This window comes from Oncorhynchus keta, chromosome 25 (assembly GCF_023373465.1).
Source record: "Oncorhynchus keta strain PuntledgeMale-10-30-2019 chromosome 25, Oket_V2, whole genome shotgun sequence".
Taxonomy (NCBI): domain Eukaryota; kingdom Metazoa; phylum Chordata; class Actinopteri; order Salmoniformes; family Salmonidae; genus Oncorhynchus; species Oncorhynchus keta.
The window spans coordinates 1,732,413-1,755,404 of NC_068445.1; the positions used below are offsets into that span (position 1 = coordinate 1,732,413).

Genomic DNA, 22,992 nt, shown 5'->3' on the forward strand with positions numbered 1-22,992 from the left:
TCCTGGAAATGGGACTTGCTGTTTAGATGCCTGTGTTCGCAAGCTGCAGAGATAACCAGCAGAATTACGTAGTGACCTGACTGTACAGGCCTTTAGAAAGCTTTGAGATGTGTCCACAGTAAGAGGAATATGTATTCTACCGTTGTATATAAAAGTGTGAAGATGTTATGCAGCCTCAGACTTGTATTCGTAGAACACCTGGACAGAGTAAGAACACAGCAGTAGAGACCTTGCATAGCTTGGCACCGAGGTTATCCTTGCTGTATATCACTTGTTCAATAAACACATGAACAAACGAATGGTTTTTATTAGTGTGATAAATAGTACTACAAGCCAGACTACAGTCAATCTGATGCCAAAGAGCATTCTGCATACCGATGTGAACACCAGGGAGGCAAATCAACCTAGCAGAAGGAACGATCAGCTGAAATAATTCCAGCACATGTCAGGAAGTCAAGAGCGTCAAGGGGCATGCATCTCAACTCCTCTGCCTCTCTCAACCCAGGCGGTGTTAACCAGCTTATACCTCCTACATGGCCTGTCCGCCATGCACTGTAACCTATCGTCAGACGGCTTCTCCATATTCCGAATGGAGCGAATGGCAGCTTCTGGTAAGGGTCGAGGGGGAAGGGTATGCTTCCTCAAACAATTCCTGGTGTACTGAAGTTGAAAACATTGAGCTCCTGTTCACCTGACCTGGAGTTTCTGATGCTAAAATGCCGACCCCACTGTATACCGAGGGAATTCACGTATTATCACACCGGTGTACATACCGTAAACACCAAAGTGGCACTCAACGAACTGTACAAGACCATTCATTAGCCAGCAATAATCCTCTCACCCAGAAGCAGTCTTTATTGATGTGGGTGACTATAACCAAGCCCGTCTATCACCAACATCTATTCTGCCCCACAAGAGGATCCAGCGTGCTTGACCATCTATACGCAAACATCTGTGTCACGTACAAAACCATCCCCCACCCCCATATTGGCCAATCAGATCACATACCTCTGTTCCTACTCCCCTGATTGGAATATGTTCAAAGAGTCATTCGCCCCATACTCATTCATCAACATTGAGGAATATACAGTACCTATCAAGGCACAAGGTGAGACCCAAATGCAGACACAGGAGGCAGATGGTTGGAGTCTTAACATGTTTATTCATCCAAAGGGGTAGGCAAGAGAATGGTGGGGGACAGGCAAAATGGTCAAAACCAGATCAGAGTCCAGGAGGTACAGAGTGGCAAACAGGCACGTGGTCAAGGCAGGCAAAACCAGGAGGATGAGAAAAAGGAGAATGCAAAAAGCAGGATAACAGGAAAACCGCTGGTTGACTTGGAAATATGCAAGACGAACTGGCACAGAGAGACAGGAAACACAAGGATAAATACACTGGGGAAAGTAAGCGACACCCGGGGGGGGGGGGGTGGAGACAATCACAAGGACAGGTGAAACAGATCAGGGCATGACAGTACCAATCAAAAGTTTGGACACACCTACTCATTCAGACTCACCCAACGCTCTAACCACTAGGCTACCCTGCCACCCCATATAAATGGTGCTTGAGAAGAAGGCAGATGTTTTACGTGCCCCCAACCGATTGTTTATTTTGTTAGTTTATTTGCAACTTATTTTTTAACTTATTTTGTACATAATGTTGCTGCTACCGTCTCTTATGACCGAAAATAACTTCTGGACATCAAGACTGCGATTACTCACCACAGACTGGCAGAAGTGTGATGAGGCCGACGCGAACGATATACCGCTTTCTCGGGAACAGGCCCAGATCCCCATGATTTGCGGGTGGCGCTCCTAGTAGCCAGGGACTTTAATGCAGGGAATCTTAAATCAGTTTCTGCCAAATTTCTATCAGCATGTTAAATGTGCAACCAGAGGGAAAAAACTCTGGACCATCTTTACTTCAGACACACATACAAAGCTCTCTCTCACCCTCCATTTAATTTGGCAAATCTGACCATAATTCTATCCTCCTGATTCCTGCTTACAAGCTAAAATTAAAGCAGGAAGCACCAATGACTAGATCAATAAAAAAAGTGGTCAGATGAAGCAGAGCTTCAGGACTGTTTCAGGACTGTTTTGCTAGCACAGACTGGAATATGTTCCTGGATTCCTCCGACCACATCAGTCATTGGCTTCATCAATAAGTGCATCCATGATGTCATTATCTCAACCAGCTTCACCTGGAATGCTTTTCCAACAGTCTTGAAGGAGTTCCCATATAGGCTGAGCACTTATAGGTTGCTTGTCCTTCACTCTGCGGTCCAACTCATCCCAAACCATCTCAATTTAGATGAGGTCGGGGGATTGTGGAGGCCAGGTCATCTGATACAGCACTCCATCACTCTCCTTCTTGGTCAAATAGCCCTTACACAGCCTGGAGGTGTGATGGGTCATTGTCCTATTGAAAAACAAATGATAGTCCCACAAAGCCCAAACCTGGTGGGATGGCGTATCGCTGCGGAATGCTGTGGTAGCCATGCTGGTTAAGTGTGGCTTGAATTCTAAATAAATCACACACAGCGTCACCAGCAAAGCACCCCCACACCATCCCACATCCCACTTCCTTCATGCTTCACGGTGGGAACCGCACATGCGGAGATAATCTGTTCACCTACTCTGCGTCTCACAAAGAAGCAGCGGTTTGAATCCAAAAATCTCACATTTTTACTCATCAGACCAAACGACAGATTTCCACCGGTCTAATGTACATTGCTCATGGTTCTTGGTCCAAGCAAGTCTCTTCTTCTTATTGGTGTCCTCTAAGTAAGCATTTATTTGGGCTGCAATTTCTGAGGCTGGTAACTGTAATGAACTTATCAGCAGAAGTAACTCTGGGTCTTCCTTTCCCGTGGCGGTCCTCATGAGAGCCAGTTTCATCATATGGAAGAAACGTTCAATGTTCTTCAAAATGTCTGTATTGACTGACCTCATGTCTTAAAGTAATGATGGACTGTCATTTCTGTTTGCTTATTTGAGCTGTTCTTGCCATAATATGGACTTGATCTTTTACCAAATAGGGCCATCTTCTGTATACCACCCCTACCTTGTCACAACACAACTGATTGGTGCAAACGCATTAAGAAGGAAATAAATTGCACAAATGAACTTTTAACAAGGCATACCTGTTAATTGAAATGCATTCGAGGTGACTACCTCATGAAGCTGGTTGAGAGAATGGCCAGAGTGTAAAACCTTAAATCAGGGCAAAGGGTTGCTACTTTGAATAATATTTTTTGGTTACTACATGATTCCACATGTATTATTTCATAGTTTTCATGTCTTCCCTATTATTCTACAATGTAGAAAATAGTAAAAATAAAGAAAAACCCTGGAATGAGTAGGTGTGTCTTGACTGGTACTGTACATCGTTAGTCACAGACTTCATTAGGAAATGTGTTGATAATGTTGCACCGACATTAACAATCCTGAAAAAACCCAACCAAAAACCGTGGATGAACGGAGATATCCATACATTGCTGAGAGCCCATACTGCAGCATTCAATGTTCGCACAACGAACCCTGATGCCTCGGTGGCGTGCAACGGGTACCAGGCAAGCATGTAGGGACTCAAAAAGACAATACAGACTCAAACTTGATTTGATGTTTGACAACTTAGTCTCAAATCACACTTTGTCACATGCGCCAAATACAACATGTTAACGTGAAACGCTTACTTACTTACTTAAGCCCTGAACCAACAGTGCATTTCAAGAAAGAATTAAGAATTATTTATATTTTTTACCCCCCAATTTTGTTGTATCCAATTGGTAGTGACAGTCATTGTCTCATCGCTGCAAGGTCAAGAGCCTTGCGTCCTCCGAAATGCGAGCCAACCATGCCGCGCTGCTTCTTGACACAATGTCCGCTTACCCCGGAGGCCCGAGTTCCCGAGTTGGAATTCCGAGTTGGATGACCGCTCAAAACTATTTTTCTCAGTTGGACCTTGTTTGTTCCCAAGTTGCCAGTTGTCTTGAACGCACTGAAGTCGGAAGTTGGAGATTTCCCAGTTCCCAGTTGTTTTGAAGGCAGCATCAGATTGTAACTTTGGTACCTCCGTGTTGCCAGCTCAAACCCCTTGTTACAGGGTGTTTATTTTTTATTTATCCCAAAGAACTCTCTCTTCCCCGACTGTATTTATTTATTTATTTTGCTCCTTTGCACCCCATTATTTCTATTTCGCACATTCTTCCACTGCAAATCTACCATTCTAGTGTTTTACTTGCTATATTGTATTTACTTCGCCACCATGGCCTTGAGAGACCATGGCTCCCAGAGAGAACATTATTGCTTTTGGTGCCGTTGACGTCAAAGAGGAAATGATGGGAAGTCAGTCATGTATGAATTGAGGTGTGATGCATGTTGACGGGCAGTGTCCGCCCAGAGTTCTCTTAACTGCATCTTATTACTGTGAGAGTGGATAGGGAGATGACCAGAGGGCAGAGGTTCTCAATCTGGCGTCTAAACCAGAGAAAGCCAGTGGGGGAAAGAGGAGAATCAACAGAGCCTCTCTATCAGGTATCTAAAACTGCCCGGAGAAAATGAGGACTATCAATTTCAGCACTTGAAACACAGGAGGGACCAAGGGATCAAAGAGATTGATGTGTGCCAATCTATACACAGGAGGTCAACACAGGTTTTGCAAACAAGATGTATTGATGGCTTGCTCCCATTGATTGGGAAACCACAAATAAACACCCTGTTACTTTATACAAGGATTTCCCATTCTGATCTTGGACTACTCTGTGTGTTGAACAGCTCTGTGGCTTTCACATAGAACTAGAATGGCCTATAATAATATCCTGCCTCATGTGTATCAGATCCTTTGGCAACACTAAGGCATTAAGGTTGCAATTATATAATTTTACTAGGCAAGTCAGTTAAGAACAAATTCGTATTTATTTACAATGACGGCCAATTGTGTGCCACCCTATGGGACTCCCAATGTTTGAGGGTTTTATTGCGACGTCTTCACCATACTGTCTGTGTGGGTGGACCATTTCAGTTTGTCAGTGATGCGTACAGCAAGGAACTTGAAGCTTTCCACCTTCCACCGCAGTGGAGAAAGTGGAAAGCTTCAAGTTCCTCGGCGTACACATCACTGACAAACTGAAATGGTCCACCCACACAGACAGTGTGGTGAAGAAGGTGCAACAGCACCTCTTCAAACTCAAGAGGCTAAATAAATTAAGCTTAACACCTAAAACACTCACAAACCTTTACAGATGCACAATTGAGAGCATCCTGTAAAGCTGTATCACCGCCTGGTACGGCAACTGCACCACCCACAACCGCAAAGCTCTCCAGAGGGTGGTGCGGTCTGGTCTGCCCAACGCATCACCAGGGGCAACCTTCCCGCCCTCCTGGACACCTACAGCACCCAATGTCATAGGAAGGCCAAAAAGATCATCAAGGACATCAACCACCTGAGCCACTGCCTGTTCACCCTGCTATCATCCAGTAGGTGAGGTCAGTACAGGCGCATCAAAGCTGGGACCGAGAGACTGAAAAACAGCTTCTATCTCATGGCCATCAGACTGCGAAACAGCCATCACTAGCACATCAGAGGCTGCTGCCTATAGACATAGATTAGGAATCACTAGCCACTTTAATAATGTTTCCATATCTAGCATTACTCATCTCAAGTGTATAAACTGCACTCCACACTATTCTACAATATCTTAGTCAATTTAATTGTGTGTAAATATTGCATCACCCATCTCATATGTATATACTGTATTCTATACTATGCCACTGTATCTTAGACCAATGCCGCTCTGACATACGTATATATAGTGGGGCAAACAAGTATTTAGTCTGCCACCAATTGTGCAAGTTCTCCCACTTAAAAAGATGAGAGAGGCCTCTATGTTTCATCATAGGTACACTTCAACTATGACAGACAGAATGAGAAAAGAAAATCCAGTAAATCACATTGTAGGATTTTTAATTTATTTATTTGCAAATTATGGTGGAAAATAAGTATTTGGTCACCTACAAACAAGCAAGATTTCTGGCTCTCACAGACCTGTAACTTCTTCTTTAAGAGGCTCATCTGTCCTCCACTCGTTACCTGTATTAATGGCACCTGTTTGAACTTGTTATAAGTATAAAAGACACCTGTCCACAATCTCAAACAGTCACACTCCAAACTCCACTATGGCCAAGACCAAAGAGCTGTCAAAGGACACCAGAAACAAAATTGTAGACCTGCACCAGGCTGGGAAGACTGAATCTGCAATAGGTAAGCAGCTTGGTTTGAAGAAATCAACTGTGGGAGCAATTATTAGAAAATGGAAGACATACAAGACCACTGATAATCTCCCTCGATCTGGGGCTCCACGCAATATCTCACCCGTGGGGTCAAAATGATCACAAGAACGGTGAGCAAAAATCCCAGAACCACACGGGGGGATCTAGTGAATGACCTGCAGAGAGCTGGGACCAAAGTAACAAAGCCTACCATCAGTAACACACTACGCCGCCAGGGACTCAAATCCTGCAGTGCCAGACGTGTCCCCCTGCTTAACTTCTTGCGTCGAGCAATCCCGTATCCGGGAGCGTAATCATAGCCTCAAGCTCATTACCATAACTCAACGTTAACTATTCATGAAAATCGCAAATGAAATGAAAGAAATATATTCACTCACAAGCTTAGCCTTTTGTTAACAACACTGTCATCTCAGATTTTCAAAATATGCTTTTCAACCATAGCTACACAAGCATTTGTGTAAGAGTATTGATAGCTAGCATAGCATTAAGCCTAGCATTCAGCAAACAACATTTTCACAAAAACAAGAAAAGCATTCAAATAAAATCATTTGCCTTTGAAGAACTTCAGATGTTTTCAATGAGGAGACTCTCAGTTAGATAGCAAATGTTCATTTTTTCAAAAAATATTATTTGTGTAGGAGAAATCGCTCCGTTTTGTTCATCACGTTTGGCTAAGAAAAAAACCCGAAAATTCAGTCATTACAACGCCGAACGTTTTTCCAAATGAACTCCATAATATCGACAGAAACATGGCAAAGGTTGTTTAGAATCAATCCTCGAGGTGTTTTTCACATATCTATTCGATGATAAATAATTAGTGGCAGTTGGTTTCTCCTCGGAAGCAAATGGAAAAATACACGCAGCTCGAGATTACGCAATAATTGCGACGGAGGACACCAAGCGAGCACCTGGTAGATGTAGTGTAAAATGGTCAATCTTCCACTGATATGCCTACAAATACGTCCCAATGCTGCAGACACCTTGGGGAAATGACAGAAAGTGTATGCTCATTCCTGGCACATTCACAGCCATATAAGGAGACACTCAGAATGCTGAGTTGCATCCAAAGAACACCATACCTACTGTGAAGCATGGGGGTGGAAACATCATGCTTTGGGGCTGTTTTTCTGCAAAGGGACCAGGACAACTGATCCGTGTAAAGGAAAGAATGAATGGGGCCATGTATCGCAAGATTTTGAGTGAAAACCTCCTTCCATCAGCAAGGGCATTGAAGATGAAACATGGCTGGGTCTTTCAGCATGACAATGATCCCAAACACACCGCCCAGGCAATGAAGGAGTGGCTTCGTAAGAAGCATTTCAAGGTCCTGGAGTGGCCTAGCTAGTCTCCAGATCTCAACCCCATAGAAAATCTTTGGAGGGAGTTGAAAGTCCGTGTTGCCCAGCAACAGCCCCAAAACATCACTGTTCTAGAAGAGATCTGCATGGATGAATGAGCCAAAATACCAGCAACAGTGTGTGAAAACGTTTGACCTCTGTCATTGCCAACAAAGGTTATATAACAAAGTATTGAGATAAACTTTTGTTATTGACCAAATACTTATTTTCCACCATAATTTGTAAATAAATTCATTAAAAATCCTACAGTGTGATTTTCTGGAATTTATTTTCTAATTTTGTCTGTCATAGTTGAAGTGTACCTATGATGAAAATTACAGGCCTCTCTCATATTTTTCAGTGGGAGAACTTTGGTGGCACAATTGGTGGCTGACTAAATACTTTTTGCCCCATTGTATATTCTTAATCCATTCCTTGCTTAGATTTACGTGTATTTTGGGTATATGTTGTGAAACTGTTAGATATTACTTGTTAGATATTACTACACTGTCGGAGCTAGAAGCACAAGCATTTCGCTACATCCGCAATAACATCTGCTAAACACTTGTATGTAACCAATACATTTGATTAGATTTTAATCATGGTGAGTTGTAATTTATTTATTTCACCTTTATTTAACCAGGTAAGCTAATTGAGAACAAGTTCTCATTTACAACTGCGACCTGGCCAAGATAAAGCAAAGCAGTGCGACAGAAACAACAGGACAGATTTACACATGGACTAAACAAGCGTACACTCAATAACACAATAGAAGAAAAGAAAGTCTATACACAGTGTGTGCAAAATAACAAATTAGCAAATTAACCCTGGAGTGATAGATGATGGTGATGTGCAAGTAGAAATACTGGTGTGCAAAAGAGCAGAAAAGTAAATAAAAACATGGGGATGAGGCAGGTAGATTGGGTTGGTTATTTATAGATGGGCTATGTACAGCTGCAGCGATCCGTTAGCTGTTCAGATAGCTGATGTTTTAAGTTAGTGAGGGAAATATAAGTCTCCAGCTTCAGCGATTTTTGCAATTCGTTCCAGTCATTGGCAGCAGAGAACTGGAAGGAAAGGCGGCCAAATGAGGTGTTGGCTTTGGGAATGACCAGTGAAATATACCTGCTGGAGCATGTGCTACGGGTGGGTGCTGTTATCGTGACCAGTGAGCTGAGATAAGGTGGAGCTTTACCTAGCTTTACCTACCTACCTACCTACCTACCTACCTACCTACCTACCTACCTACCGATTCTAGATTTAATTTTGGATTGGAGATATGAGTATGGAAGGAGAGTTTACAGTCTAACCAGACACCTAGGTATTTGTAGTTGTCCACATATTCTATGTCAGGACCGTCCAGAGTAGTGATGCTAGTCAGGCGGGCGGGTGCGGGCATTGAACGGTTGAAAAGTATGCATTTGCTTTTGCTAGCGTTTAGGAGCAGTTGGAGCCCACGGAAGGAGTGTTGTATTGCATTTAAGCTTGTTTGGAGGTTAGTTAACACAGTGTCCAAAGAAGGGCCAGATGTATACAGAATGGTGTTGTCTGCGTAGAGGTGGATCAGGGAATCACCCGCAGCAAGAGCAACCTCGTTGATATATACAGAGAAAAGAGTCAGCCCGAGAATTGAATCATGTGGTACCCACATAAAGACTGTCAGAGTTCTGGATAACAGGCCCTCCGATTTGACACACTGGACTCTATCTGAGAAGTAGTTGGTGAACCAGGCGAGGCAGTCATTTGAGAAGCCAAAGCTATTGAGTCTGCCAATAAGAATACGGTGATTGACAGAGTCGAAAACCTTGGCCAGGTCGATGAAGACGGCTGCACAGAACTGTCTTTTTTCGATGGTGGCTATGATATGGTTCAGTACCTTGAGCGTGCCTGAGGTACACCCGTGAACAGCTCTAAAACCGGATTGCACAGCAGAGAAGGTACGGTGGGAATCGAAATGGTCAGTGATCTGTTTATTAACTTGGCTTTCGAAGACTTTAGAAAAGCACGGCAGGATGGATATAGGTACTGTATAACAGTTTGGGTCTAGAGTGTCTCCCCCTTTGAAGAGGGGGATGACCGTGGCAGCTTTCCAATCTTTGGGGATTTCGGCCGATACGAAAGAGAGGTTGAACAGACTGGTAATAGCGGTTGCAACAATGCCGGTGGATAATTTTAGAAAGAGAGGGTCCAGATTGTCTAGCCCAGCTGATTTGTATGGGTCCAGGTTTTGCAGGACTTTCAGAACATCTGCTACCTGGATTTGGGTGAAGGAGAAGCTGGGAAGGCTTGGGCAAGTAGCTGCGGGGGGTGCGGAGCTGTTGGCAGGGGTTGGGATAGCCAGGAGGAAAGCATGGCCAGCCGTAGAGAAATGCTTATTGAAATTCTCGATTATCGTGGATTTATCGGTGGTGACAGTGTTACCTAGCCTCAGTGCAGTGGGCTGCTGGGAGGTGGTGCTCTTATTCTCCATGGACTTTACAGTGTCCCAAAACTTTTTGGAATTAGTGCTACAGGATACAAATTTCTGTTTGAAAAAGCTATTCTTTGCTTTCCTGACTGACTGCGTGTATTGGTTCCTGACTTCCCTGAAAAGTTGCATATCGCGGGAACTATTCGATGCTAGTGCTGGTCGAGGGCAGTCAGCTCTGGCATGAACCAAGGGCTATATCTGTTCTTAGTTCTCCATTTTTTGAAAGGGGCATGCTTTTTTAAGATGGTGAGGAACTTTTAAAGAACGACCGGGCCTCCTCTACTGACGGGGTGAGGTTAATATCCTTCCAGGATACCCAGGCCAGGTCGATTAGAAAGGCCTGCTTGCAGAAGTGTTTTAGGAAGTATTTGACAGTGATGGTGGTCGCTTGACCGCGGACCCATAGCGGATGCAGGCAGTGATTGCTGAGATTCTGTTTGAAAACAGCAGAGATGTATTTGGAGGGCAAGTTGGTCAGGATAATATCTATGAGGGTGCCCATTTTTACGGATTTAGGGTTGTACCTGGTGGGTTCCTTGATAATTTGTGTCTAGCTTAGATTGCGTCTTATTTGTTTCTAGCTTAGATTGTAGGACTGCCGGGGTGTTAAGCATATCCCAGTTTAGGTCACCTAACAGAACGAACTCTGAAGATAGATGGGGGGCAATCAATTCACATATGGTGTCCAGGGCACAGCTGGGAGTTGAGGGGGTCTTATTTCTGGAGAGATTCATTTTCAAAATTAGAATATCAAACTGTTTGGTCATAGACCAGTGAGGACTTATTTCTGGAGAGAAATTCATTTTCAAAATTTAGAATCTCAAACTGTTTGGTCATAGACCTGACAGAATGCAGATTTCTGGAAAGTATGACAGAAGTGCCTTGCAGTTAACCTCCACATCACCTGAGGAACAGCTACGGGAGACACAGCGTTTAAAGTTACCACTAGAAGTGCCTGCTCCTCCGGCAAAGGCTGGTTGAGGTCCCGGATTTGGCAGTTCTCGACAAAGGGCCCAGGCCAGATCTTGTTTGCTATCCGGGAGATGCGCCTGGCTCGCGGCTAACTGAGCCGATGCAAAGGTCCAGAGCATACGGCAAGGATCCGGTGGAGTAGTGGATTCTAGCCATGTTGGGGTAGAGACCGGGAGGCATCGGCTGAGTAGCCGAGTGATCACAGAGTAGGCCGGGAGTTGGACCTGGCTCAGGGCTAGCTTCGGGGCTGGGTCACTCGGTGGCAGCTTGCTAGCTGTGATGATCAGGAGTAGTGGTCCAGGGTTTACGGCAGGAATCCGGCATTGTAGTGTCGAAAACAGTCTGATACTGGCAGGCTGGCAAGTATCATCCAGGCAACAAAAAAAATGGCTGGTGACTGTGCAGAAGGTAAAGGCTGCTAGCAGTGGCTGACAATGACTAAATGGCTAGTAGCTAATTAGCTGTTTAGATTCTGATGGAGGTTCTGGCTATAAGGTCTAAAAAATAGCGGATCCATGTCACATTGGGTGAGGTGGGTTACAGGAAGGTATATTTAATTTAAAAATGGAAAAGAGATAAATTGAATAAATTTAAATATATACAAAAAAGACAAAAAATACAAAAAGTAAACAAGAGGTACAAGAGGCCTCTAGCACTGAGATGCAGTGCCTTATATAAGATTTGTGTTGACAAGGTATCGATTACTACTGTATATGTAGTTCTATATGTACAGTATATGTCTATTTTAAGAATCAAGAATGGCTCAGGAATGTAGTGTGGTTGACATTTCACTTCATGCCAAAGAGCCTAAGAATCCAATTGTAACATGAGACACACATTGCAAATCACATGTAAACAATAGCTCTCTGTCAGCTACTTGACTGACTGACTGATTTTTAAACCCTTGTTGCCTGCTCGTAACCACACCATCTCACCATGAGCATAATCTAAACTCTTATTTGGAGCTATGATGTGTAAGTAATGTAGCTCACATCCCAAATGTCACCTTATTCCCTATATAAATGGCACCCTATACCCTATATGTTGCAATACCACACTGTACAGGGTGTTTTTGGCTACTGGTAGTAAGCAGCATGCTGTATGATGCCTTCATTCATCATCATCACTTCTGTGAAATAAGGGTTATTTTTTAAAGACGTGGGCTCTGAGCTCATGAGATCTGAGCCATGAAGGGGAGCAGGCAGCAGTTCCTGTTCTTGGCTGCAGGATTGCATCTTTGGGATTTTTTTACAGTCACATATGGTATAGATTTATAGGAGCGGGATTGCATGTCAATGCTTTACAACCCTGTTTGATGTAACACTGTAAAAGATGCCATTTCAGCTTTATTAGCTAATGCCATTTGTAAAAACCCAGGGCTTTGGAACAAAGATTTCCCAGCGGAATACTGGAAATGCCGTTCCACTGAAATCCTTGAAGTAAAAAAAGAAAAAGAAAGATGAATGTGTTTGTGTGCCATTAATCATATCAGTGAGTAATATGAAATTCTGATGTGACAAATAACTATTTTGCAAACCAAATCTCCCACACGGCCCAAGTCTACAGTATCTGTAAACAGACCAATATACTTGGGGGTTCGTGGTATATGGCCAATACACCACGGCTAAGGGCTGTATCCAGGCACTCCGCTTTGCGTCGTGCTTATGAATAGCCCTTAGCTGTGGTTTATTGGCCATATGCAAAACCCCCCTTGCCTTATTGCTTAAGTATACTATAGGTCAAAATTTGGAAGAAGTTGTACGGGACAAAATAGAAAGAGGTTGCATTAGCCGAGAGGGGGAAGTGAGAGGTAGTGAGAGAAGAGTTATGTAAGTATGAGTGAGGGATGAGTCAAACATCAGTAATGTGTGTGTAATCTCCCCACTCTTACAGCCCAGAATAATTAAAGACATTAATCATGTGGCATATTATCTCTTCAGATGGACCCTGGTTGGAGCTGGAGCTTAGCCACAGTATATGCATGAAAATAAGTTACCTTACCCTGCTAGATAAATATAAGAGTGACAGGCCCTATTCCTATTCATGGGGAGATCTACCCATCTCTTAGTCAGTCTGTCTGTCTGTCCGTCGGTGTCCGTCTGTCCCTCTTTCTGTCTGTCCCTCCTTTTCTTCAACCTGCTTTGCCTTGTCTTCCCTTCAACTCTTGATTAAGGAGGATCTGAACAATTAGTCTCCTGATCCCCTCCCCTGACTAGGAGTCTCAGAGCTGGAGGGGGATGCCAAGTATGTGTGAATTCTTCCTCTCTTTATGTTCCATTTATTTAGAGAAGAATAGAGCCAATCCCATGTCGATCTTATAAATTAGCTCCATTTAAGGGTCATCTGGCTTACAGTTTCCTTTCAACACATACATACACATATGCACACACACACAAACACACAGATGTTGGGGGGAGAAGAGGCTGAAGCAAGACTAGTATCAATGCTGGAATATGTCACTTTGCTTTTAGACAATCCATGTCACCTGTGTCACTAGGCCACTCCCAATCACTGTTTTCACACTGAGTCGCAGTGCACCACAAAAACAACTGCTAGGAGAGAGAGCAAGGATGTAGACATGAACAGCTAACCAAGATGGATAGCCAGTGTTAAAGCCAGATCATTTACATTTTAGCAGACACAGAACACAGAGTTGAGTGCCTTGCTCAAGGGCACATTTCTCACCTAGTTGGCTCAGGGAATTGAACCAGTGACCTTTCAGCTTCTGGCCCAATGCCCCTTCACCGCTAGGCTACTTGCCAACACCAGACATGGACTGCGTCTCAAACATCCCAACATCAAGACATGGATTGCGTCTCAAATGGCACCCTATTCCCTATAAAGTGCACTCTTAGAAAAAAGGGTGCTATCTAGAACCTAAAAAAAGTGTTCTTCTGCTGTCCCGAACCATTTCAATAACTATTTTTGGTTCCAGGTAGAACGCTTTTGGCTTCCAGGTAGAACCCTTTCCACAGAGGGTTCTACATGGAACCCAAAGGGTTATTCTATGGGGACAGCCAAAGAACCCTTTTGGAACCCTTTTTTCTATTTAGAGTATGGGCCCAGCTGGTCAAAAGCAGTGGACTAAGGGAATAGAGTGCCATTTGAGATGCAACCATGACCTTTGGAAGGAGGTAGTCATTGGCAAACAGAGAGGGAATGTAAATTAATAACCAGCGTGTATGTGTGCTCGGGGAGTCTCCACAGATTAATCTGGCTGTAAATCAAATAATGTTGTTTTAAAAGGTCAACCAGTCTTGATCACTGAGGAGTCATAACATGCTATGTTCTGGGGTGATGATGGGGGTGGTGGGTCTCATTTTAATAGCCACATTAGTTCATGTGAACTCACCAGGTCATGAGACCATTGTCGTGGATGGCAGACGGGGTCAAAGGTCAGAGCATGGTAAAGGTCAAGACTGCCAGACAAGCTCTCCCTTTTCGTTTCCCCACATTCTGTTATACTCAGCATTTGTTACCGCCCGAGATCAAATAACTAGAATAGAATAAAACTGAACGATAATAATACTATCTCCATGGGGAAAACACTCAACCAACATTAGAAAAGTCCCTTCGTTCAACCCTGACATCCTGTACATGGAGGCTACCTGACCTGATGATAATGGTGAACTAGTGTCATAGTCACGTCTCAAATGGCACTCTATTCACAATATAGTGCTTTACTTTTGACCAGATCACACAGGGCTCTCATTGTTATGTGCTGAAATATAAGGAACTCTATATTTCAAAGACTGCATGTCTTTGGTGTGTTTCCAGCTCACTGATCATTTGAAAGATTTTTTCCCTGTGGCCATAGATGAGGTCAGCCCTACACAGTCCCGCCACACCATTCCCCAGAGATCAATAAAGGCAAGAGTGGAAGCGACCCCATGTGCTGCTACTGCTGCTGCAACACAACCATCATAGAAAGAGAGGTTACTGTAGGCTGGTGCATTGCCAGCACTCTGTAATAGAGGTCATGGTTTGGCTGTGCAGGTTGATCAAAATACTGCTCCCTGACAGGAGAATGTAGTGGCGAGGTTCTCTGTCACTGTGCAGATTTGGTTTAGGGTACTTTTTTAGTACAATGTTAGTTAATTCTCTTTCATTTTTAATGGCGAGTGAAAATGTTTTTGCATCTGAAAGCAGCTCGTCTTGGGGTCAACGTAACGTCCTTCCAGAATAGTTCTGATCATGATGAAAAATGTCAATCTAGCTGGTATGAAACGTGACAAGTAATTGAACATGTGTGTTTTATTGCAGTGTTATGTATGATGGTTGCTTGGTGATGAATTCAAAGGAAGTATCAATAATATGGATTATACTCCTACTTTTCAATTACGGTATGGACAGTAAACATATTTCATTGTTGGTCATGATCTCAGCTATTTTTGCTTAGAGAAAAAAATGTGTTCTACAACTACGGTATATTTTGATTGACCATTTTGTTCGAGAAAATCAGTATTGTATGTTTTTGTTTTTTTACCTGTTTGAGCATGAAGCAACAACACATGCTACTACAAAAAAAAAAATATGGTAAAACGTTACGAACATCGTAGCTCTTATGACATCTCCCGTCTGGATTACTGCAACTCGCTGTTGGCTGGGCTCCCTGCCTGTGCCATTAAACCCTACAACATCGTAGCTCTTATGACGCTCCTCCGCTCTCTCCACTGGCTTCCAGTTGAAACTCTACAAGACCATTTCACCTCCAGGCTCTTCAGGCCCTACACCCAAACAAGGGCACTGCGTTCATCCACCTCTGGCCTGCTCGCCTCCCTACCACTGAAAACAAGTTCCCGCTCAGCCCAGTCAAAATCCCCAATGGTGGAACAAACTCCCTCACGACGCCAGGACAGCGGAGTCAATCACCACCTTCCGGAGACACCTGAAACCCCACCTCTTTAAGGAATACCTAGGATAGGATAAAGTAATCCTTCTCACCCCCCCCCCTTAAAAGATATAGATGCACTATTGTAAAGTGGCTGTTCCACTGGATGTCATAAGGTGAATGCACCAATTTGTAAGTCGCTCTGGATAAGAGCGTCTGCTAAATGACGTAAATGTAATGTAAATGTATGACGGTGCCGAACCTACATTTCACTATTTAGCCCTCCAGTGAAAACAAAAATAGTCCAGAAATGCTACAACATCCCTGGAAAGATGTAAATCTGTAGTTTCAGTTTGACTTCGACATCTCATTCCCTCGCGGAGCTTTTCTCTCGCTTTTCCCTCTTATCCTTCTCCCTTCAACTCCCCCCGCTTCATCCCTGCTGCCCCATTCACAAACACACACACGCAAAAAGTCAGAATGTAATTCCAAATTTGTATCCATTCCCGACAGCTGATCATGTGATTTCAGAGCTGTCAGAGTATTAACTCCAACACACTATCAAACACATTGCTTATTACTAATCAGAGAATAACACGAGCCTCAGCTCACAAACACCTCTCCTCCTCTCCCTCTCTTTCTCTCACCCTTTTCCCTCCCCCTCTCTTGATCTCCCCCTCTCTCTGTCAGTAATCCCTAATGGGCAGCTAGCGCTTTGGTTCTGGGCCTCTCTGTGTTGACACTGGGTGGCACCACTGTCAGCGAAAGGCACTGTCAATTATCCTCGTGATGTTAACCTTCCTGTGCTGTTAAACCTGCAAGTGCTGTTAACATGCCTGTTACTGATCTCAATTCAAGATACATTAAATGCAATTAACTAAGGCTAGATGTTTGGCATATGTAAGTACTTTGTATTGTAATAATTCCCCCATTTCATTTGTTGAGTGAGAGCGCCTATCTGGCGCTATTGAAGGTCAGTGCTTGAATTGTCTCTGACATCAGCGCGGTGTTGTGAGGGGGGCCCAGACGTAGTGCAATGCACTCCATAGACAATGATCTGAATCATAAATAATGTGGAGATCAATCATATTCCTGCGTATATTACTGTGCCACAAGCAGGAGACAGACAACACATACCCAGACAGGAAACACTGACAGCATATGGTAGATGTACAGACCATGCACAAATGTATATTTTACAAGATTGTGATCGGTAATCCCGGATGAAAACATCTGTAGTTTTCAATATATCATGGCAGTTGGTGAAGTCAGATTGTCTATGTATGACGCAGCATTGACATATGGTCTCTCGCTCTAGCGTATCATGCTAGTGTTGTTTTGACTGACAGCTGAGCCAAGTAGACACAGATGTAGACACAGTGAGGGGTGGAGAAGGCAGGTGACTCCCAATGGCTCAGCTGTGTGTGTGTGTGTGTGTGTGTGTGTGTGTGTGTGTGTGTGTGTGTGTGTGTGTGTGTGTGTGTGTGTGTGTGTGTGTGTGTGTGTGTGTGTGTGTGTGTGTGTGTGTGTGTGTGTGTGTGTGTGTGTGTCCGGGTGCGCAAGTGTAATCCCACGTCTCTGTGTGTGTGTGTGTACACGCATGTGTGTACCTGTGAGTGTGTGACTGCTTTCCTGCGAGCATGCCTGTGCGTGTGGACAGTTACAGAGAAGAGGGGCCCCATGGTAAACACCTAGATCCATGTAGCCCTGTAGTTAAGAACACGGGTCCTTCCCAGAGTCAGATCAGCTGTTCTGATGCCACAGTGGCTCCCGCTGAGTAGTGATTTAGAAGAGAGCCAGTAAACACAATGCCATACTATGCCCACGTTCTGCTTCTTCATCTGCCTGGAGAAAGAAGCGAGAATGGCCTCTAATTAGCAACGTATGTGTCCAAAATGGCACCCTATTCCCTATGTAGCACACTACATGTAAATAGGGAGTAGGGTGCCATTTGGGACATAGCCAAAGGGATTACATTACTGTAACAGCCTACAGCAACACAGCTGGATCTAAACAGAGGAGTGCACTTTGAACATGACCAATCTCTTACTCACTGGCGTAACGCAGTTTCCCTGGACACCCCCGCAAGTTCGGATTCACCACCCCAGACAGCCACTCCCAAATTATAGACTTCCGATTGTTGTCCATGGCGCTGAAATTGCCACATGTCTATGCGGCTGCATGCCTATTGAACCGATGATGGGCTTTCTGTGGTGCCAAGGCATATATGCTTTGGCTGCAATAGTCAAGGAAATTCAATCAAATTAAATCCAACTTGAGAGACTCCCCTGGTCTCCTGAAGTCTTCCTTTTCTATGTGCAAATGTTTTCACCACAGCCTGTAGGTCCAGGTTGTGGGCCCGACTGTTTTCTATACTGAGTTTTGCCAATCCAGTCACGCTTTCCCGAGACATTGTGCATTATATGTCCATTGCGCTGCACAGAATTTAAACATAGTCTTAAATGATGCTTGCCAAAATATACCAGAGATAAGGGATTGTTGATATTGCAAACACACAACTCAAACGCTGGTGTACCAGTATGAACGACATTGCAAAACACTTTTTTGTTGTTCAAGCCCTCAAGAACTGTTGTCTGCTAAAGATGATAATCTGTTTGCACCTGACAATTTATTGGCTGTCCAGTATCCAGAAGACCTGTCACCAGAGCTTCCTATACAGTTCATCTCTTTCTGTAAAGTGTTGTGGCCGGCAATAAAGAAGAATGAGAAGCTCAATTCGAAATGTTGCAGAACTGTTGTATTTTTAAGCACCCCTCCCTTCTGCCCAGTCTACCTGATGTTGCTATGGCAATCACGCTGTGTTTACCATCCCTGTAAGGGTCCGTTCTGCTGAGAGATCGTTTTCTCAACTAAAACCCATAAAGAATTACCTAAGAAGCATCTCGGGTCTGATATTCACTATTGAACACATGAGTAAGCTCCAGTCATTGCTCTGGCGCCGTCGCAGCCTTGACCACGGCATTTGTACACCGATATCCCCTGATGAATAACTTTTTTGGAGGGTTACTGTCAAAATGATTGATTCATTTATTTTATTTTTAAATAGACATCGATGACAGGCAGATGGGCCCCTATTATTTGACTTAGCTTTGGTTTAAGAAACAACCGTCCTTAAAGGCAAGATTAGGTTGCTGTTAAATATTCTGACATCCTTCCAACTAAAAGTACCAATATGACATATCACTTAACATTTTGTTTTTGGGGATTTTTTGTTGTTTTTGTTGCTGGAAGTCATGTCGGAAAAAGCGCTCAGAAACGTGACATAAAAAGGAGCACTAAACGAGCACGAGTGAAGCTACTGTCCACATCAGACGGTGACCGTATTACCGCCACGTCGGCGGTCACGTGTCATGACCGCAGCCAAATTCCTCGCGACCGCTTAGTCACGGTAACTAGGCTCAAAGCTCTGATGCTGCTGATGGTCTTAGTAGCCTACCAAACTTGCTAACTGCATGGTACTATATTGTCCCACTAATCACTCTGACATCAATGCAAATGTTTACAAACATCAAATCAAACACTTCATGAGAGCCCATGAGCTCATGTAGCGTAGCATTTCTATATGTACGTTTGGAATATGTATTTATTGTACAGAAGGACAAGTTGATCAATAGAATAGGTCAATCTTTGTACTATGGGGGATAGTAGATTGACATAGGCTGTTGGCTGACGAAAAGTAGGCTAAATGTGGACAGTTCTTCTAACTTCAATATGCTCCTCGGAATTCAATATGAGGGACGCGTGCAGATGCATCTCCAATGTGTCTGTCTTCACTTGTAGCCTACTTCTTAGCTGAGATGCCTGTTAGAAGAACCCTGTCACGTGACGGGCATTGGCTAATAAGAATTGAGATATCTGAGAGAGCCAGGTGAGTGAGAGGTACTTCGGAGCACGGCAGCCGGGAGAAGAGAATAATTATTATTATATTTAACCCAAGAGCACAACGGACACTTTTAGGGCCACACAAGGGGATGCCACCTAGACATTTGAGGCCCGGTGAGAACATTGTCAAGTGCTTGTCAAATTGTCAATGAGAGACTGATGCAGTGTGTGCAGCCTGCACAAGAAACAAATGAGAGCTCATGCCTTTCATGCAACTTTTCAAATCATCATTACACCGTACCCAAACAGGACACGCGCCTGCGCCATCGTGCACAAATTGATTTTGTCCCCCCACACAAACGCGATCACGACACGCAGGTTGAAATATCAAAACAAACTCTGAACCAATTAAATTAATTTGGTGTCAGGTAGAAAGGCATTAAACATTTATGGCAATTTAACTAGCTAGCTTGCAGTTGCTAGCTAATTTGTCCTGGGATATAAATGTTGAGTTGTTATTTTACCTGAAATGCACAAGGTCCTCTACCCCGAACAATTAATCCACACATAAAACGGTCACCAAATCATTTGTAGTCATCTCTCCTCCTTCCAGGCTTTTTCTTCTTTGGACTTCATATGGTGATCGGCATCTAACTTTTATCGTATTACCATGACGACCGACATACTCAGTTCGTATTTCAATCACCCACGTGGGTATAACCAATGAGTAGATGGCACGTGGGTATCTGCTTCTATAAACCAATGAGGAGATGGGAGAGGCAGGACTTGCACCGCATTCAGCGTTTCAAATAGAACCGACTTCTATTTTAGCTCTAGGCAACGCAGACGCTCGTAGGCGCGCGCGAGCAGTGTGGGTGCAATGATTGAATAACATGCATGTGTACATTTATTTTGCAACGCTCACTCGATGCGAGCGGTGTGGTCAGCATGTTAGAGTGGCATCATGCAGCAGACCATAATGACAAAGCAAAGACAGGTTTGTAGAAAGTTATGCCAAGTTATTACAAATAAAAACTGAAATATCACATTTACACAAGTATTTAGACCCGTTACTCAGTACTTGATGCACCTTTGACAGCGATTATAGCCTCGAGTCTTCTTGGGTATGACGCTACAAGCTTGGCACACATGTATTTGGGAAGTTTCTCCCATTCTTCTCTGCAGATCCTCTCAAGCTCTGTCAGGTTGGATGGTGAGCGCTGCTGCACGGCTATTTTCAGTTCTCTCCAGAGATGTTCGATCGAGTTCAAGTCCGGGCTCTGGCTGGGCCACTCAAGGACATTCAAAGACTTGTCCCGAAGCCACTCCTGCGTTGTTTTGGCTGTGTACTTAGGGTCGTTGTCCTGTTGGAAGTTGAACCTTCATCCCAGTCTGAGCTCCTTAGCACTCTGCTGCAGGTTTTCATCAAGGATCTCTCTGTACTTTGCTCCATTCACCTGACTAGCATCCCAGTCCCTGCCACTGAAAACATCCCCACAGCATGATACTGCAACCACCATGCTTCACCATAGGGATGGTGCTATGTTTCCTCCAGATGTGACGCTTGGCATTCAGGCCAATCATGGTTTCATCCAAGCGGGTTGTCATGTGCCTTTTACTGAGGAGTGGCTTCCACCTGGCCACTCTACCATAAAGGCCTGATTGGTGGAGTGCTGCTAAGATGGTTTTCCTTCTGGAAGGTTTTCCCATCTCCACAGAGGAACTCTGGAGCTCTGTCAGAGTGACCATTGGGTTCTTGGTCACCTCCCTGACCAAGGCCCTTCTCCCCATTGCTCAGTTTGGCCGGGCGGCTAGCTCTAGGAAGAGTCTTGGTGGTTCCAAACTTCGTCCATTTAAGAATGATGGAGGCCACTGTGTTCTTGGGGACCTTTAATGTTGCAGAAATGTTCTGGTACCCTTCACCAGATCTGTGCCTCGACACCTTTGAACTCATGAACTTTGACTCCAATCAAGTTGTAGAAACATCTCAAGGATGATCAATGGAAACAGGATGCAACGAGGAGCTAAACTTCACATCTCAAAGCAAAAGGTCTGAATACTTATGTAAACAAGATATTTCTGTTTTGTATTTCTAATACATTTGCAAACATTTCTAAAAAACTGTTTTTGCATTGTCCTTATGCGGTATTGTGTGTAGACTGCTGAGGATGTTTTATTTATTTAATCCATTTTAGAATAAGTATGTAATGTAACAAAATGTGGAAAAAGTCAAGGGGTCTGAATACTTTCTGAAAGCACTGTAGGAGGACCCGTTTCTTTGTCATTTGGAGAAAATATCCTTTCTATTTTGTTCAGCTATGTTCAATTGCATTCTTCATACTATAACATAATATAAAATAAAATGCCACGGAATTCAAAGCAAATCTTTGTCTGCTAAATGAACTAGTGTAGCCCCAAGACATATGGCTTAGCCAGATGAGGACCTAACGTATAAGGACAACTCCTAGTATGCTATTCTGTTCTTCTGAAATAGACTACATTTTCTTCAAATCATGTTTCTTTAGATCTGTCTAAAATAAATCATGTATTTATTGTAATAGTGTAGGCTATATTAAATTGATTAATTAGACTTTTTTTTTAAATGTTCCAAAGGTCTGCATCAATGGCTTGTAGGCTGTGCGTGGAAGCCAGGAGATGCTAAACATGTTTATGTTCATTAACGCTCAACTACCGTGAGACTGGCAGTTATTTGCTTGACAATCACCAGCTGAAAAAAAATGTAATGACCGCCACAGCCCTAGACCAAGATCAGCATTTTAAAAAAAACACTTATACAGCTTGCAGGCTTTTAGCGTAGCCTCTTTTACAAACCTGGCTTACTCCTACTAGCATTCTTGAAACATCACTTATTAGAAGTTTGCACATCAGTATTTATTGTATTGTTACACACAATGTATTGTTACACACAATCAATAGTAGACATTGAACTTTTATAACCAAACGTGCTAAAAATGTGTTGTTGGCCGATGGTAGCTATTAGCTTGCAGTAAATCCAAGTATAATTGCAAACAAACACTGGCTGCCATGATATCCTGCAAGTTATATCGGCCAATAAAGGCATTTCGATATTAATAAAGCCATATCTTGAAATAAACAATTATATTAATCTGATTAGTATTGGCTTATTCCATCCCCAAACACCATGCTAGAGCTTTGTGAGTGGGCCAGTTTGTTTAGCATGGCCCTTAGATAGGTGGCTATCTTCGTCTTTTAGAATCTGCTAGC

The 22,992-nt window shown here is 43.5% G+C and overlaps 1 protein-coding gene and 1 long non-coding RNA gene across 7 annotated transcripts in view; one reads left to right on the forward strand and one right to left on the reverse strand.

Annotated features, from left to right (window-relative positions):
* Nucleotides 1-22,992, forward strand: part of LOC118358000 (glutamate receptor ionotropic, delta-2) — a 543,733-nt gene that overhangs the window by 145,526 nt on the left and 375,215 nt on the right. The window lies entirely within an intron of this gene.
* LOC118358001 (uncharacterized) overlaps nucleotides 1-22,992 on the reverse strand; it is a 36,805-nt gene that overhangs the window by 13,178 nt on the left and 635 nt on the right. The gene's annotated exons all lie outside the window — the stretch shown is intronic.